The 12,012-nt window shown below is 44.2% G+C and overlaps 1 long non-coding RNA gene across 1 annotated transcript in view; it reads right to left on the bottom strand.

Moving 5' to 3' along the window:
* Positions 1-4,795: 4,795 nt before the first annotated feature.
* The window catches only part of LOC138301099 (uncharacterized), a 158,815-nt gene continuing 151,598 nt past the window's right edge, over positions 4,796-12,012 (bottom strand). Inside the window, exons 2-3 of the long non-coding RNA XR_011205082.1 lie at positions 6,883-6,942; positions 4,796-5,713 (exon numbers count right to left, since the gene is read on the bottom strand). This is a non-coding gene — a long non-coding RNA (uncharacterized lncRNA). The remainder of the gene's footprint in view (positions 5,714-6,882; positions 6,943-12,012) is intronic.

Below are 12,012 nucleotides of genomic sequence, written 5' to 3'. Positions count from 1 at the left end.
CTTATGGAGCCTAGGACACAACTGCACAAGTGAGCCACATATTTCTTGGTAGAAAGTGCAACAATCTAAAGAATATTTTTTCATGTTTATAAATGAATTATTTTTGCAAACAAAAGGATTGGCAATAGGGTGCAGCCTTGCCGCTGAAATAGCAAGCCTGCACATGTCTTTCCTTGAACAGAAATGGATTGACAGCGATGGCAACCTGTTCAGGAACTGCATAAAAAACTGGAATCGTTACATTGACAATATATTCATGATCTAGGAAGGCACTACGGAACTATTGACTACCTTTCATAGGTGGTTGAATCATCACACAGGAGATATAAGATTCATATGACCCATAACGAACACAAAATGTATTTTTTGGATATATAGATTATTGCAACAGGTGGTGAACTCTCAGTTAGTCTGTATACCAAACCGATCAAAACAGTATACAATTTCACAAGCAGCCACCCAAGATTGTTGAAAGAAAACCTGAGATACGGTCAGTTTCTCCATATCAGGAAGAACTATACAAACAAAGAGGTTTCAATTCATAATGGTGACAATCTATGGAATAAGCTCACAAATAGAGGAACCCTATGAAACCTGTCATATCGTCTTTGAAAAGGGCATGGTTCAACATACGAGAAACACTATTAGTACCCAGGGCCACTGGAATCATGCGGCAGGAAAGGGTTAAACTATGCAGCAGGGTTGACTAAATTATGTGGCAAGAAACAGCAAATTATGCAGCATAATGAAGGCACATTTTGTGATAGTATTATTTCATTATTGTGACAATTTTAAACTTGTTAGCACTCTCTGGACTTAACACCTCATTGGTACCAGTTTAACACCTGAGGGCCATAATTATACTTTTTGACGCAAAACTGCGCCAATGCAGTTTTGCGTCAAAATTTTTATCGCCGGCCAACGCCATTTATTTGCACCCCTCGGGTGTCAAATTTATACTTTGAAGCACAGAGGCGCAAACCACACGTGTGAGTCATTTTTTTTTACTCAAACCAATGCGTCACGTCGCAAAGAAAAACTACGCTAACGCAGCGCAAATGACTGTGAGCCGATTTACGACATCACAAACCGGATACGCGCCTTTTTTTACACAATAGCGTCAAAAGTGGTGCAAACACAGCAAAATGTGCTAAGGAGAGCCAAAATGGATCTCAGATGCTTGGACAGACCCCAGAAAGATGACAACAGTCCAGGAACCAGCCATGAAGGACCCACACAAGACCCAGGAGAGGGAGAAGAAAAGAAAGTGTTGCTTCAGTGCAGAGGAGCAGGAAATTCTGGTGAAAGAGGTGACAGAACACCAGCACCAACTTTTTGTCACCTCAAAGTTGCCAATTAGTAGGAGAGAGGCATTATGGCAACAAATTGTTGACAAGATAAACAGTGTGGCAGAAGTACGGAGAACAATCATCGAGTGCAAGAAACGCTGGCATGTCTGCAAGCGCAGGACCAAGGAAAAGATGGCCAGGAACAGGAAGGCAGCACTGCGGATAGGAGGTGGGAGTCTAGCACCGCAGGAGGCCCTGGACCACATGAAGGAGATGGTGGATCCCTGGATCCCTGAGGAGATCATCACAGGGATTCAAGGACAGGACAGCACAGACATCCAGGAGACAACACAGATGCAGGGTAAGTCGCATGGGGAATTAAAATGCACAAATGTTAACTGCAAGCGGGGGGGACATACCTACTACATAATGCATGTAAGTCATTATATTCAGGGAGTGGCATGGGTAAAGGGGCACGGCACGAGTTCTTGGGCTGTTCTGCGGAAATCTGGGGCACAGTACTACACTACACCAACAACCTTTGCATGGGGGTATGCTGCCATGCCACAGATGTTGGAAAGGTAAAGCCAGTCCAGGAGGGTGGTGTACTATGTACAACTGGCCTGCTGTCACACGACAGCTGGTATGCTCCCTACATGAACTAGGGCTCAATTAACAGTCTCAGGCCATATCTGCAAGTGGAATTTAACATTGACAACAGTTGCCACTACCACCTGTGCTGTGTGTGCAGGTCAAGTAGCTAATGGCAGTAACGTCCCCATGGATCAAACTCACCCAAATTAGAGGGTTCAGGATGACAACGTTATCAATCCCCTGTAGTCAATATAAATGTTCTAATCCTGTCAAATTTTAATGCCCATAATTGCTACAAACATCAGCCATTGTCATAAACATTATGAGGTACACAGCACTAACGTCATACGCATGCTGCATATGTCAGGGTCAACCCTGTGCCTGGGTCACAAAAGCTCCAAAGACACCATACAACATCCCAAATGTCATACTGCTCAGACAACAGCATTGAGGGGGAGGACATATGCCACCGGCTAGTAAAATTCACCCTCACAGTCAGAAGAGGAAATGGAACACTGCTAGGACCTTCAGTGCAATCCAATGAAGCACACATTCCCCAACATCAACATTACACACTACCAATGCCGACATCTGTAGTGTGCCATGCCAATGCCATACTTAGTACATGCTAGGTCTCAGCAACATATAGCTGGATGTGAAATATCAGAGACTGGCTCAGTTCCAGATTGTTAAGTGTGGCGCAAGTGCCATCAGAACAACCACAGCCAGTGCAAGGCCTCACCATGAGAATGGAAGTAGATGGAGGGTGGAGTAGGACAGGAAGGTGGCAATATACAAATTGTCCAGAACCAACATCTAGAGGATGTGATGCTGACGATTCCCCAAACTGACCACACTATATGTGACATGCAGGTAGGGCATAGGCCTGGGAGAATGCTAATATTATAGACAGGAACAATGAACAGGAACCAAGATCACAATGTGCAACAAATAGGAAAGCAGGTACGTCCCATTACAAATCCAACAAGACAGACACACTAATTGTACAATATCTCATTGCAGAGGATGAAGGTTCTCCTGGGGATATGCCTGTCCTGGACTTCCCTGATGACATGGATGACGAGCAGACAAACATCAGCAAGCAGACCCTCCAAGATGTCCTTGGAACCCTCCAGACCCCCCCTTCAGTCGCAAGGAGGAGCACAGATACAGCAGCCATCACAGAGGAGCCACCCACCACCCTAATTGTACGACCTGCCAGCTCCAACCCAGCTGAGGACTCTGACGACACTGGCACCAGCTTTGAGTGAACTGTACTTGGAGCACAGCGCAAGCTGGCCAAGGAGGTTCGAGTGGGGATGGAAAATATGGCAACCAGCCTAGGGGGGGGGTACATTCGTGCATGATGTCAACTGCAGAACAGGCAGCAGCCATGCAAGGGCTAACATCTATCCTGCAAGAACTTGAAAAAAGTGTGAAGGAAATCAGCACAGCTGTAAGAGAGTTGACACAACACCTCCAACAACAAACTTTTCAACGCGTGCAATGCAATATTGACCCCCTCAGGGCCGACCTGGCTGCCTACCACAGTGATGTGGCTGCTATTTTTAAGAACCAGCAGCTCCTCCTTGCTGCAGTACTGCCCTTAATAGCCCCACAGTTGGCAGCTACCGGGATGTCTGACTCCACGTCTTCAAACACTGAGGTGTGTGTTTCCCCTTCACAACCAAAACCACCAAGGGCAGAGGAGTCAACGCACACATCAGAAGATGAAGATGTGGAACAGATCACCTTCACCCGTAAGAGTACCCGGTAGCACTAGTCCCTGCCACATGGCCACTTATAACCAATGTCCTATGCTTTGTAACATGCCAGTCTTACAACAGCTGCTCTCAAGCACTGTTCTCCAGCCCACTGTTTATCTTGTCACTCTGCCCTGTGATTGTCTCTCACTAACTCATTGTCAAATCATGTCCCTCTGAACTGTCTAACACGTCACCCCAGCATGTCCAATGACATGTCCTTTTGCACTTGTGTAGGATCACAATGAAAGGTCTCACACTAATGGACTCACAATCATGGACAATGTAAATATAGCACTACAGCACTTTATAATAAATAGCACTTACACAACCACTTTGTCTCTGTGTAATGTGACACATCAACCGTGAGGGAGATCAGTGATGTTTGACTCATGTCAATGATTATAGAATGTCAGTACAACTGCCCTGAAAGAATGTGGGCTGATAACTATGGACTGGGGTCTGGATTGTACCATCATCTGCCCTTCCTGAGGGTTAATTCTGAGGTAAGTAGAAACTATACAGTATAATTATGTGTTGGACAGAATAAGTCTTCCTCAAGGGATGTCTAAGCCAAAAATGATTGTCTTCAAATTTTTCTTCAATACAATCTTTACGTATGTGACATTTGACCCAAATTTTTCTTCACACACAACATACAGCAGGAATGGATGTGCATGAGTGTACGTACAAATAAGTAACCTGGATGGACAACGTAACAAATGATAGGTGTGAGTTATGTATACCATACTAAATGAGATCATGCCACCACTCACCTTATAAGGCTTCACTTGAACATCAGGCTGCAGGCAGATATAACACAGTGTCCTCAATACCAAATTTGGTCACAAAGAATGTGAGATTGAAAACATACATAAAAAATTAACAACACATTGGGATCCATAGTAACCTTGAGTTGTGGGTGCAATGGATGGCAGAATCTTAGCAAAGTAGCTCTGGTGTAGCTGCCAATGTAACAGCTCAATTAGGAATTGGTTGCAGGATGGGACACAAATGCAAATACTAAAGGGACACTGTTCAGCCATGGCAAGGCCCTGATCCCCAAACAGTTGACACATACTGTAAATGAGTACCATAAATATTTATTTAACAGTAAAAAAGGAAGATAAAACCTGGGTAAACACCTTAACTAACCTAACCTATCCTAACTATACATTACCCACAACAGGCCCTAACTAATCTAAGCTAAACTTACTTATCACATTTAAATAAACACTCTAAACATCAACAACTCACCCCCTTATAAGACGGGACGCATGGAGGACAACATATACTAACCAAAACACATACTATCTTATACTAAACAAATATATATTTTTTTGTATTTTTATATGTTTATATATATATTTTTTTCAACACAAAAACTCCAACATCATCAACACGCATAATAAAAAACATTTTAAATTATAATACCCCCAACCCACTACTACTAACCAAACTAACAGCCTATTCTAACCTAACACTAACCGCGCTAAACCCACTAATTAAAACAACCAGGAAAGAGGAGGGAGGGGAGGGATTCAAGGCAGAGGGTATAATTTTCACAATTTCGCCCTCTGCAGGGTCTTCTTGATGGCACGCACCCTCTTATTCATTTGTGACACCTCCTGCTGCAGCCTGTTCATTTTCCTCAACATACGTTGCATGTCATGTTGCATCCTTTGGAAATCTGCAGGGTCAATGACTGCAGCAGGGGTGGTCTGGGTGGCAGTTGTAGATGTTTGTCCGGTTGTCGGTGCCATGCTTGTAGGGGGAGGTGCAGGTGGTGCTGAAATAGGTCCAGGAGCAGTGGAGGTCAATGGTCATGCATTGGTGCCGGATATGCTTGGTGCCACCTGGGTGGTAGTGGTGGTGCTGGTGGTGGTGGTGGTGGCTGTTGTGGACACCGAAGGGCCCCCTTGGGCAAATGCCCTCCACACTCCTGAGGCTCTTTCATGGCAATAACGCTGTGCCATGTGGCGGAACCCAGACTCCACATCCAGAATGTGGCGGTAACGCATCGCCCAGCACTGAAACGCCTGGATCTGGATGGCATTTATTTGGCTGCTGTTAAAAAAGATAAAGCCAGACATTAGGTACTTCATTGTGTGATATAGCTACTGAAGAAAATCAGACAATACATCTAATGTAGCTGAAACAGGCCATATCACCATACAGATCGCAGATTGTGCCTGAGGAAGTACGTCAACGCAGCCTACACGTTTCCTACCTAACAGCACAGCAATGCTCTAAAAGATGTGTAACAACTTAAATGACCTATGCATCATTGTTCAGCCATTTGTCATGTAAAAAATGCTGCAAGTCCTCCTAATGACTATCTTCTGGATGACAATAAAGGGCCGCATGATCTGTGATTTGTAAATGGAATTGCCAGCATGGAATGCAGTTGCTAATCATGAGTGGGTATCCTAGTTTTGGACAAGTGATTTACAGATTTACATGTCTGTGTACTATACTTGGATCATCACACCTAGGTACACATTTCATAACCCTAAGCCTGTGCCTCAGGGGTGGAGAAGAAACAAATACTTTCAAACATCTAGGACACCCAGGAAGAACCAGACAGCTGTACATAGGTTTGGTCAGTCCACCACAGGTAAGGAGGATGTCCAACTAGGATACACCCAAACCTTGGCCAATCCCATCCGCATTTATGTTTGTAAATGCTGACAATAGTCAACATCATTTAATACCACTAATACCTGTCTTACAACAAGCAGATAGATGCAAGCACACATCTGGCCATGAGCTGTATGCACACCTATGGCATTGTACTCAAGTGCCACATACACGTAGCACTACATGTGGAGCTAGATGCTGCTAGGAAGTCAAACATACAATCGAACATGTTCATTAGTGAACAGGGAGGCTCACGTCTGTGGGTAAGACTTTGGCATCCCTATTCTGTGAGATTCAGGGTCTGACTTGCTGACTAAATCATAAATATGGCCCTCTGCTAACTTTTCGTTATAACAAAATTAACAACAAATGTCACCCTATTCACATGGCCATGCCTACAGGGCTGCACTGCAATCCCAAAATATGACTACACGCTAATGATTGTCCAACTCAAAGATGGGAAAAAAGTGATACTCCACTCAAGTAACATATCCGATCATTTATCAGCACATCATACCTTGCAATGTGTCCAACACACAGGAGTCAATCACACAACAGCTTCAAACACAACACAGAACTGAAATAGCAACACTTACTGGATATTTCTAGGTCCACAAATCAAGCCACCTCTCCGATTGTGTAGGGGTCAGGTCCACCTGTAAAGCATGGAAGGGAGAAATGTGCTCAATGTCTGTGCACTGTACAACACTTCCAAATAAAATTACTGTGTGTAACATTAAGGCCCGTATTGATACTTTTCGACGCTAAACTGCGCTAACGCAGTTTAGCGTCAAAAAGTTTAGCGCCGGCTAACGCCATTCTGAAGCGCCATGCGGGCGCCGTATTTATTGAATGGCGTTAGCCGGCGCTAGCAGACCGGCGATGCCTGGTGTGCGTGGAAAAAAAACACGTACACCAGGCAGCGCCGGCGTTGGGGAAAATGGCGTTAGGGCGTCTTAAAATGGGGCAAGTCAGGTTGAGGCAAAAAAATCGCCTCAACCCGATTTGCGCCATTTGTAACGACGCCCAGACGCCATTTACATGACTCCTGTCTTAGTAAAGACAGGAGTCATGCCCCCTTGCCCAATGGCCATGCCCAGGGGACTTCTGTCCCCTGGGCATGGTCATTGGGCATTGTGGCATGTAGGGGGGCACAAATCAGGCCCCCCTATGCCAAAAAAAAATATTTAAAAAAATATATATATACTTACCTGAACTTACCTGAATGTCCCTGGGATGGGTCCCTCCATCCTTGGGTGTCCTCCTGGGGTGGGCAAGGGTGGCAGGGGGGGTCCCTGGGGGCATGGGAGGGCAGCTGTGGGCTCCTTTTGAGCCCACAGGTCCCTTAACGCCTGCCCTGACCCAGGCGTTAAAAAGAGGTGCAAATGCGGGGTTTTTTGCCCCGCCCACTCCCGGGCGGGGATTTTTGCCCGGGAGTATAAATACGACGCATTTGCGTCGCAGTCATTTTTTTAGACGGGAACGCCTACCTTGCATCTCATTAACGCAAGGAAGGCGTTCACGCAAAAAAATGACGCTCATTCCTCATACTTTGGCACTAGACGCGTCTAACGCCAAAGTATAAATATGGCGTTAGTTTTGCGCCGATTTTGCGTCGATAAAAACGACGCAAATTCGGCACAAACGGAGTATAAATATGCCCCTAATTCTGAAACTCCAGCCTCTCAGGCATGATGATACTGGAACAGACATACTACTGTAAACCTGTACAGACCCATCACTCCAGTGAGAGATACACACATATCTGCACACATGCAGTGGCCCTAACTATCATGTGTTGACAAACATGCTCCATCAATTGTTTGCATACTTATTTATGGAGTGTACTTTTCTCATGATTTGTAGTAATGAGAGACATGCAAAGCCACGTTCCTGGAGCACTGCAATACCAGTCACTCAGGTATTGTGGCTTGTGCATCAAGGGACAATCATTTACTGTGTGACACACCTGTGGGTTGATTTAAGGTCATGATTTATCATTCTTTCTATGGCCCCTTACATGTAGGGCCTGTGTTGTGTGTAGGTTACATATGCTACATTAACAGTGTACCCTGAGCCACATATGCCCCCTATGACACCATAATGGCAGGGATCCTGTGCATTAATTGGTGACAGTTTGAGGCTAGCCATGTACTGACCAGTTTTAGTATTTGGATACAACAAGGAGGTATATGTTGACAGTGTATATTGTAGTCATCCATGACAGACTGCATGGGCACAGGTGTAGTCATTGCACCTGAAATGTGTCACTCATTGCCCTGTGTACCCATTATGGGTTTTGGAAATCACAGTGAGCCACATTCATCACCTTACATTTGCCAAGTTGGTTGATCAGCGGCTATACAGCAAACTGACACTGTCATATTCATAACACATGGTTTAGCAAATGTTCCACTGTGTCAATCATGATGATGTAGGTTTCAATTTGCATGTACCTTCGGAATGGCAGCAGTCACAGAAAAGCTGGTCATCTGATCTTAGCATACACCCATGTCTGTGACAGCCTCCATACTGGGAAGTTAGTTATTAAACATATGCTGCACTAGATCAGCAGGGGTGTGCCAAACTAAACTAGCCAAGTATTAGGGAACTTTATATGTATGATGGAATTGGTCAGGGGTCCCTTGCACAACATCATGCACGTAATACATTGTGATCATGCATTCCCCAACGTCAGGTATCCCATGATGATCCCATAACTTATGAGAAGGTCATGGCTATAGATTAACACAGGTGGCAAATGCATTAGGTCTGTTCTAGCTATTGTGCCCAAGACCAACGTAAAACACACAGGTACAATTAACAGAGGGCCATGGATAGCTTTTACCCCTTAATTTGTATCATTTGCTTCATTTTATGTGCCACAGCTATGGAAAGTAGCACCAAACATTCAGATATGAACCCGTGTGCATTACTTTTGGCATCCATCCCTAATTTACTTGCGGCACAACCAAGTCAAACTATCGGCCTAAGATGTTACCTGAGGTTAGAAATAACTTGGTACGTATGTGTCAGAATCCAGTTCAGACATGTATCAGAAATAATTTGGGGACACATTAATTCTTGAAAATATCTGGATTAAAAACATGTCTTTCCTGGTACACTCACAGATCATGCCTAAAACATATGTTAGAGCCACATTTGCATCATCTATTGACGTGAAGGCAGCACTAATTTACATGCTCCAGTTGTGTTTTGTAACTCAGTGCAGCTGTTGCGTCAACAAATGACGGTAATGTGTAGCAATTATTGTATAACTCACGGCCACTGTATGTTTAACTTGCATCCACATGTCCAAAAATATTGCCTGCAGCATATGAACACATCTGCTACGGTTACTACAGAGCATTTAAATGTGCACATTACTCTGAATTGTACTCACCAACAGGGCCACAAATCACAATACCCAGGTGGTCAAGCAGGTATTGCTTCCTGGCAACAATGTCAGCCCAATGGTGCTTTAGTTGGTGGACGTTGCGCAGTGTGTTGTATATGCGTTGCAGATGGTACAGGACCTTTGCCCACCGGAGCCTCCTTGCCTCTGTGTGATACCCCTGTATCACCCGGCCATCTGCTTTTATCATCAATGGCAGGAAGGAAGTGGCACACCAGCCAAATGAATCCCCCCAGCTCCTCCTCTCCCATTCTACCGAGACATGGCCTACCCAACATGCTTGAAAAAATGAAGGAATTAAAGGGTACAGAGGATAATGAAGGGAAAGGAGGATGGGGAAATGAAAGGTAAATAACACTACAACAGCCCAACTATCCCCAAACTAACACTACCCACAACAGACTCCCAGCGGTACAAAGACAAAATTAGACACCAGAAATGACAAAAATACACTTACACAGGATACCACTGACACTCAGAAAACACCAAAAGACAATATAAAGTGCACACAGGAGACAAATTCACAATATTCACAGAGAGACAAGTCCAAACACAGCCACACAGTCAAGAAAAATCACAGACTACAAAGTGAAAGTACAACCACTGTACCAATTCTGTAAACAGGATATCCTATTACATCACTTCCTGCCTCAAATGCGGTGCGTTTTTATTATGATGCGTCAAAATATTGTAAGGCTTACAGACTGTGCGTCATTTTCTTTTATGCACATGCTTAAAAATTACCCTGCATCCATATTTTCAAATATTTTTCATAGTTAACCAATTTCATGGGGTACAGTGTGGGAATTACCGCTCAGGGTCAATGGATTTATCATGGCATGTGTGACTTTTTTGACATGTATGCGTCAAAATTTATGTCTTTTACTGGGTTTGGGTCATTTCTCCAATTTTATAGTACATGACAGCTGCAACTATACAGAGATATGCTGTTTGCACCTACAATGTGTATTCCGCTGTATGGGCACATGTGGCAGATCACACTACTGCGGACCATGATCCTCCAGTTGTTGTACCGGTTTGCACTCTTCACTGACACAATAGATCCCCAAACTTTTGGAATACAAATTGGTATTACCCAGTTTGAGCAGTTCATGTGCCAATAGAGGATAGCAAGGCTACGCAACTCAATACAGTAACTCATTGCCTGTGTGTCAATGTGTGTGAATTGGCTCTTACAATTTTAGTTGTCCCACTGTGTGAACATCACAAGACGTGTTTTCATAAATGTGCCTGTATGCATGTGTTGTCAATGTGGACAACCATCAGGTGCTATTCAGTGTGGAAATGAGTAAGGAAATGTGTTTGTCATACACGTAGCAACAAATGCTGTGTGAACTTCCCAGATTTTTGGGACATAAGCATCTCCCATGACAAACCTTGCACAGGATAGATAGAAGACAGTTGATCATGGCAATGTTCCAAGACTAAACCATCACATGTCCTGGAATGTTGGATACCACTTCCTGGTCACTTGTTTGTATACTACCCCTGAATCAGGCATTTGAAAATGCTATGTGGGTGCGGTGTTTGTGACACCGAGTCCCAAAACCAATCCACAAATGTAATGTCACTCCACAGTTTGAATTGTATAAATGACCTATGTTTCTCCTGTGCCCATGTGTAGCCTGTGTCATTATTGGGGTCCATGTTGTCACAGTTACGTGCAGGTCTAGTCATGAGTCTGTGGAGCCATTCCCTGCATTAACAAAGTATCTTTCACAGCTGAATTGAATAAAACTCAAAGAGGAATTGAGAACACACATGGGGATAGTCCAGCTATGGCACTGCAGAATCTTTATGAGACTGACAACAGGGCAACCTTAGTGTGCTGACAAAGTTAATGGATCAGGAATTTTAAACCGGCAGATTTCCTCACAACATTTGAACACAGGGTGGCCTCTAAAATTCCCACTGCATCCGGGAACATCAGTGCCTCTGTGCTGATTAATCTCACAGCTATTCACCATGCAAGCCCCATCAATATTTTGGGGCCGATGTGAATCAGTGTGTGGACTGTCAGGGTACAAACATGTGTTGACATTTCATGCACATTATCTAACGTTGTTTGTTGTGCTGGAGGCACCATACCCAATCCATGCATACAGCCATGGTACACGGTCACTATTTGTCACTCATGCATACATGAAACCCAGACAAGGGATGGGCCATGATTAGGCTATTTGAAGACAAGTTCCACCCCATGATATGATAAGTAAACTGATTACGCTATACAATGTATTTGAGTATTCATGGTAGACCTACCTGACTCACTACCCCAGGAGGAAAGTGA

Source organism: Pleurodeles waltl, chromosome 1_1 (assembly GCF_031143425.1).
Source record: "Pleurodeles waltl isolate 20211129_DDA chromosome 1_1, aPleWal1.hap1.20221129, whole genome shotgun sequence".
Lineage (NCBI taxonomy): Eukaryota > Metazoa > Chordata > Amphibia > Caudata > Salamandridae > Pleurodeles > Pleurodeles waltl.
The sequence above is the reverse complement of the archived record's forward strand: the minus strand, read 5'-3'. Positions and strand labels throughout refer to the sequence as shown.